Consider the following 7354-nt stretch of genomic DNA (forward strand, 5'->3'; position numbering starts at 1 on the left):
AGGTGAGCCCACTGTTTTTTTATTCACCTCCGGACATGGTTTGACATTGTGGTTTATTTTTGTTATTGATTAACTTCGGGGGTTCCATTTAAACTGGAATGTATATGTGCCGTTATTAGAGACATGTTTGTCTAAATTTGTCATTCTGATAGGAAGAGCTATTTGGTGTTCCAAAATGGCTGCTACATGTTAAATTGTGTAACACGCCCTATTTGCACATGGTTTTAATATGGTGAAAATAACAGTATTGACATTTACCGGGATGGGAAAAAGTATTGAGAGGTATATTGATTGGTTCAGATATAGGATAACAAAAAAAGATGGTTCTGATGTAGACCTTAACTGTGTAATATCAGGAGTTCTCATATTAGGGATTTTACTGCTGTGTAGGTTTTAATTTAAAAGGTTGTAATTCTTCTTTTTAAAGATTGATCAGCATAAAATCCATATGGGAAGCCCACACATTTGATTATTTTGGTAGCATGCCTAATTGTAGGCCATTACAGTTAGGAATTATTTTTCCTCAGGCAATATGACAGCCTGTCAAAATGTTAAGTTCATTCTGTATATTAATGTGTCCTGTTGCTTATTGGGGTTTTTCACCAGATCACAAGAGTAATTTTTATATCATGATTATTGAAGAGGCACTTGAATAATTCCTATTTTGTAGCTATTATAGATAAGAATTTTTAACATCATGAAACTTTTTATTTATTTATGTAAATATTGGACAAATTTGTTTTATACATGTCCACTGTAATAACCCCCCAAAATTGTGAATTGTAGACAAGAAATATATACTTTGGGAGTGGTTTCTAGGCATGGTTATTGATTCAATTTTTCCATATACATCAAGTTCAAATCTGCAATTTTTTTTCCATGATTGTATAAATTTGTGTGGAAATATGAATGAAGAAATAATTTTACTGTGATGAGGTTCAAAAGACATTTGTAAGTTTTTAATAAAAATATCCTAAAAAGTTTTGTTAAAATTTCAAACCTATGTCTTTTCAGATGATTTAGATGACAAAAGCAAGGAAGACTGGATTATAGTGACACAGATGAAAATGGAAATCCTCATACACCACTTCTTCGAAACGAGTACATGCACATGAGAGAAGGTCCAACTTGGCTCCTCCGTGTACCCAAAATCCACCAGATATGATTCAATTGAAAGGTTTCCCTTTTTTCAGGGAAAAAATTCCCCCTCTACTTCTAATCAAGAGGCCACAAAGAAACGCAAAAAAACCAAGAAAGACAAAACAGAGAAAACCCTCCAAAATCGGAGGAAATTGAAAACTATAAGGTTCTAAAGAAATTGACGAAATATTGTCATTTATTGAAAACGATGGCACCCAAAAAAAAGGTGTCCAATAATGGTACAGTGGACGTTAATCCTGTCAAACTCAGACAAAAATAACAAGAAGAATAAAAAGAGAAAGTCGAAGGTAACAGCAGGAGACGTAAATTTAGACAAGAAGGGAAAAAAAAATTTCCCAGAATAGTGTGAAGGAAACTCCGAGGAGAATCGGGAAATTCCGAAACCTGTAGGATAGAAATGGGAAATTTAATGAAAGATTCAGCTCACCAGAAAAAAAGACTGAGACTGCCAAGGGGATATCAAGGACCAATACATTATTGTTGATAAGTGTGTTTGGAGGACAGTAAACTGGAAGGTGAGATGATAATGGGGACATTACTTTTACTGAGGGAAAAGGCTTGGGATTTCCAACAAGAAATTAAAAAGTTTGGAACCAAAGGGAGAGAAGGAGTTAATGAACCATAAAATGGAAAGTGAGAATGCTGAAATAATTGATACTTCTGGTAAAGTGACCAAGGACCCCCCAAAGACACAAATCTTAACAATATGAAACAAAACAACATGAAAAATTCCAAAAAGAAACACAACATAGTGTCTGACAATAATAAAAAAGACAATGTTAAAAACTCTGGTGAAAAAGAGCCAGAGGACAAGATGGTGGACCATAAAAGTGACCCCAAAAGTATTGTGTTGGGAGACACTGAGGAGGTAGATAAAGAAGTGATTACTATATCTTCACAGACCTGGACCTTCCCAAACCAGTGGAGGAGGAATTCCAGGTCGTAGGAAAAAAGAAAAAAAAGGGTGTCCCTGTCTCCGTCAAAGAAATCGTGAGCAAGGATGCTACTACCACCCAGCGTGTTCCACTGAGGGAGGAGAGGCGACGACCCCAGAGGCCATCACCCCGCCCCCCCCCTCCCTCGTCAACTCCCTTGCCATGGAGGACGAGGAAAAAGAATGAGGGATCTCAGTCCATCATCCTTCCCGGCTCTTGGTGCTGGAAGACAGGGGAAAACAGTCTTTCAGAGATGGTCGCCATTAAATGGGGACGTACCAAAGGAAATTCTTTTCAAACCTCAAGACGACAGTGATTTGGAGTCAGTAAAATCACTCCCTGCTCAGCACAGGCCGTGTCTCCCAGCTCCAGATTTCATATGAAAATGGCCCCCTCCCCCAAGCCAAACAGTTTGGTGTCCACATGTCCTACGAGGACTTGAGGACCCCAGTAATGTGTCTGTTGACTTAAAATCGGCCTTTGGAAGGGGAAACTTACAGAGAGGAGGCATTCAATTGGTTCTAGTCCAGAGGGTAAAGAAAACGAAGGGTCTTCCATTCGTCAGAAATTCGGAATAGGAATTGTAAACCAGAAAAAAAAGGAAGGTCTGTTTAGCTCTACACAGTTACCTTGTTCACCTGAGAAATCACCTTTTGTAGTGGAGAGTGTGAAATCAAACTCTTCTCCCAATCCCCTGTGGATAATAGTGCTGCCATTGACAGTGTAACTGTTACAGACGCTGTGTCGAACACTAGTGTGACTAAAGCTAGTGATAGTGAATTAATGAACCTCTGGAGAGTTACTCTATAAAAAACACTACCCCAAAGGGCTGTAAACATGGTAAAGAATCAAGGTGCAAACAATCAGATATTCTCTAAAATTAAGGTGACAAAATCTAGTTGTGAAGCCTCAAAAACAAGCAAATCACAAGTTCCTCAAACAAAAAGTTAGTGCAAAAAAGCAAGCAAAATCTGTCATTTTCTTAAGGGGGGAGAAAGAACATGAGAACTTGGATATTGTGTTTGGATTTGATCCTCAACTGGAAGTGGAGGAACCAATGGTGTCTGTATCAAATTCTGTTTCAAGCAGTAGTTTACATCCGCTCAGGGTTAGCCCAAACTAAGTCTAGTGAAAATCTAATGTTGACTCAAACAGTTCAAAAAATTCCCCGTGTTCCCGTGGTGCACTCCAGAAGTGTCCAAACAATTCTAGTTACACAAATACCCAAGGCTACAAACACTCGGTTAGAAATTCCAAATCAGCAACTTTTCCTTTAGAAGGGAAGAACGGAGTGAAATCAATTAGCACCTTTAATTTTTTCCCCTGATTCCAAGCACCCTTCTGCTCAGCAGTTCTCGTTTATCAGTGGGACACGTGTACCCCCACTGTGAGTGATTGATCTCCAGTGAAGCCCCGTGAGGGGGTATGTGACAGTGGTTTATGGGGAAGAGTGTAGTGCAGTGTTGGGGCAGAGTCCAGACACCCCCCCCCAAATCAATATGGAAAGAACCGGGGATATTCTAGGGGGTTTTTAAAAGGGTGGATGTAACCAGCTATCTTATGAGAGGTATGAATATATGCTCATATTTGACATTACTGATACAGCAAAACTCGTTTAACGAACAGGATATTGCGAATTTACGGATATAGCGAAGTTATCTTGGATCCCCCCGCTATATAAATTTAATGAACTTCTTATACGGTTATAACGAATTACGGATGTAGCGAAGTAATTTCATAGGTCCCTGTGACTTCGTTATAACCGAGTTTTGCTGTATTTAATTAAATTTTTTTTTTTTGAATAATTATTGACTAAATTAAAAAGATCATAAAAAGAAATGAGAAATTGTGGTGTTGCGGACTCAATCAGACAACTTTGCTGGAAGGCAAAAGTGTATCATTATTACAGAATTTTTTATTTTTGGAAATATATTAACAAGTAGAGTGATAAGAGCATTATGTAAATGTATTGATGATGAGGCAATGCACCGCGATTGATGGATTATTACTCTGCAATGATTAATGCAAGAGTAGATGAATATATAACCATGTCTAAAAGGTTCTAAGTAAGGATTAGATTTAGTATGAAAATGTATAATCTTCTAATGTGTCTACCAAAATATCTGTTTAAAATTACCTTCTTTTTTTTTTTATTTCAGAGTGGGAGATTGTAATGAATTTGAAAGAGAAAAGTGAGTATTACGGGTCATGAAATATAGACAATTAATACAGAAAAGTAAACACTGAAAAGAATTCCATAACTTCTAGAAACAAAATTAGTCCTTGTACAAAAAACCTGACCAAAATACCTGGTTTTGATGATGTAAAGGGTATTAGACGAATCTCGCAGAAAAACCTATAAGGCTTTTATGTTATACATAGATCAATGGATATTTGTCTAGAAGGTACTTGCCAATTGATTTCATTTATACCTCCTCTATAGAGTTCAATACCATCTCTGTTGAATTGGAGGCAATTGGCATTATTGCTGTATAGTAAAAGAGCTTGAAGCCTTAGGAATGTTGACGAGCTTAAGATTGAATAGAGATTGGAAGTTGTTCACAGTTTTTCCTGCAGATGTAGAAGAGTGACAATCATACAAATACAATGAGAATTTGCTTGTATGTTCAAAAATGGAAGCATCTGTAGTAGGCAGTGTACAAGGCAATTTTGGTGTGAACAATAAACACAACAAAAAATTATATTTCATATTTTGAAATGTCCTCATTTTAAAACAGCAAATGAATTGAATGTTGCTAATTGAAGCTTGTCTTTTACATTACAGATCCAGGGAGCATTCTCGTCCTTAACCAGCACTAGGCCTGCTCTGCTCTTAGCTTCATATTGCCTTACCCCGCCATCATGTGTTGCTTGGATTTTAGTTTTAACCATTGTTATTAGAGAGTCAAATAATTTATCTCACTTTTTTGATGTTTTTTTGGATGATCAGTATTTTTATATCACATGTGTTGAAAAATGGAACTTTGATGAAAGCAAGTTTTTGTTTCATTGCATTATGTACTTTTTGACAAAAATAAAAAAACCCTCTATGAATGAACTCAACAAAATGACAAGAAATATCCAGTTGTATGCTGTTTTGTATAAACTATCAGTAATTTGATACATTCCAAATGATTCATATTTGGAATCTCTGATGGGGGAAATTTAGGGATAGGTAGAACATTCTATTTATGATTTTGGGTTTTGGGGGATAGTGTGTCATGTAACTTTTTTTTGTTTTTTGTTAGAAATTTTTTCAAATTTTTTTTTCATGGCTGATGCTTTTCCCCCCATATATTAAGCTTCAGCCAAGCTATATTTATTTTGTTGAAAAATTAATAAGATTCTCCAGATGACAAAACTGCAAACTGATATGATAGGAATTAAAATAGGAGGTTGATGCTTTCATGTAAAACAAAAGATTTGGGTTTTTTTAAAAATAGATTTCTTATCATATTTGTAAGCTTTCTATGCTTAACATTCCTTGATACTGTGTAAAATAAAATGCAATATATGGAAATGATGTGATAGAAAAGTTGAACTTTTATTGTGTTCCTAAAAATTACCTTTTAATGTAAAATTTTTTTTTTACTTATTTCAAACTGTTAGAGAAGGTGAAATTATCCTTCCTAGCATATTACTGATTGCTGGAAGCATTGTTTATCAAAGGAAAAATAGTGACTAGAAGTAAATATTAATGTGAAATTTTAACTTACATGCCCAAAAAAAAGGTGAAGAGAGACCAGTAATGCTTCTTTGACAGTGCTTTGTATGAAATTGATTGGTCCTTTGTTAATGAACCGCTGTGACCACCAAGGATGCTTCATGGGTTCAAAGGTCAGCAGGGGTCATCAGAGCAGGCATAGGTGTGTTTATTGAAAAAGAACTGTTACAGACTGTGGAAATTCAGGGAGGATAACTCCGCAGGTAAATTCAGGGGAGAAAACTCTTATTCTGTGGAGACATTGGATGAAGTTCATTAAGTTGAGACTGAAAGTTGTGGTGTTAAGTTGTCGGCATAATTAGGCCTGACCATAGCTTCAGTCTTGTAAACAAAGTCCGGGTAAGAATCCTTTCTTAATATCTTGAACATGTATTTCCATGTACTTCGCATTTTCACGTCTTTGATGGTTTTCTAATAATGTGGAATAAGACTAAGAAATAAATTTTTATTCAAACATGTACTTGGTAACATTTTTATTCCTTTTTTTTTCAGAGAGAAAAATTAAAATGAGAAGATGGGAGGAAATAGATCCGAGGAATATAATAATTGGTCCAGCTTTATAAAGTTTCTAAATATTGTTTTCTTTTGTTTACTCCAGCAGTCGGAAAAAAAACAATGGATTAATCAAAATGATCTATGCCAGAAATCTTCCTGACACTTTTTTGGTTTCTTCATCAGATGTGTTACATGTGATTAATCATGTGAGTGTCTGCCATGTGTAAGAGAGTCAGTAGTGGGATCTAGCGTCTATGGCACATCTACATGTATTCTCCTGGGTATCACAAACCTTGATATTTGGGCTTTATGTCATGGATCACAATGTTATTTGCTATTTGTTTCATTGAATTATATTTATTTTGTGTATGCTATTGTTTTGAATTTGTTCATATTTTGCCATGAATGGTCTGAAACACCGTTTACAAGGGTGCTGACAGGGAATTATCTATGGTAACACTGGGGGATACATGTTATTTCAGACTTAAATTGTAAATTTTATCTTTTTATGAAAATTGTCTTGCCATGGTAGATGTCCTTTTCCAATTTTCAAATGCCCGTTTTTCATACTTGAATATTGCTAACATTTCTAATTATAACAGGTTATAAGCAAATGGAATAGAGTTTGGAATTTTGTAATTTAGATTGTTTACAAACAAAGATAATTTCATTATTGACAGTATCAATCCCCCCTGTCAGCATGTTTGTGATGTGTTGTGTAAATGCCCAGCCATCAAGGACATTTACACTGAGGCATTGTTATATGTAGCTTTTAGGTTTGATTTTTTTTCCCCCTTTTTGCTTATTAATTTTTTTTTTTTTTATACTGTTCTGTTTTGTAATTTTTTTCCGGCATATTTCATGTCTATTGAAAATTGTTATTGCTATGAATGATTGTATGTGTGGTACTTGATTATTTGTTTAAGAAAAAAAAATTGTCATATGATTTGTTCAAGTGTTGAAAACTTTCTAGGGTGATGTTCAAATTTTATATATATACATGCAAAGGGGAGATGTTTTGAAGTCCCAGTTCTTTGTC

At 35.3% G+C, this 7354-nt stretch overlaps 1 pseudogene; it reads left to right on the forward strand.

Annotated features, from left to right (window-relative positions):
* The first annotated feature begins 262 nt into the window (after positions 1–262).
* LOC134268504 (uncharacterized) lies at positions 263–5028 on the forward strand (annotated as a pseudogene).
* The last annotated feature ends 2326 nt before the right edge of the window (positions 5029–7354 follow it).

This window comes from Saccostrea cucullata, unplaced genomic scaffold, assembly GCF_032062105.1.
Source record: "Saccostrea cucullata isolate Sc308-1 unplaced genomic scaffold, CSIRO_AGI_Scuc_v1 ctg7042, whole genome shotgun sequence".
NCBI classification, from domain to species: domain Eukaryota; kingdom Metazoa; phylum Mollusca; class Bivalvia; order Ostreida; family Ostreidae; genus Saccostrea; species Saccostrea cuccullata.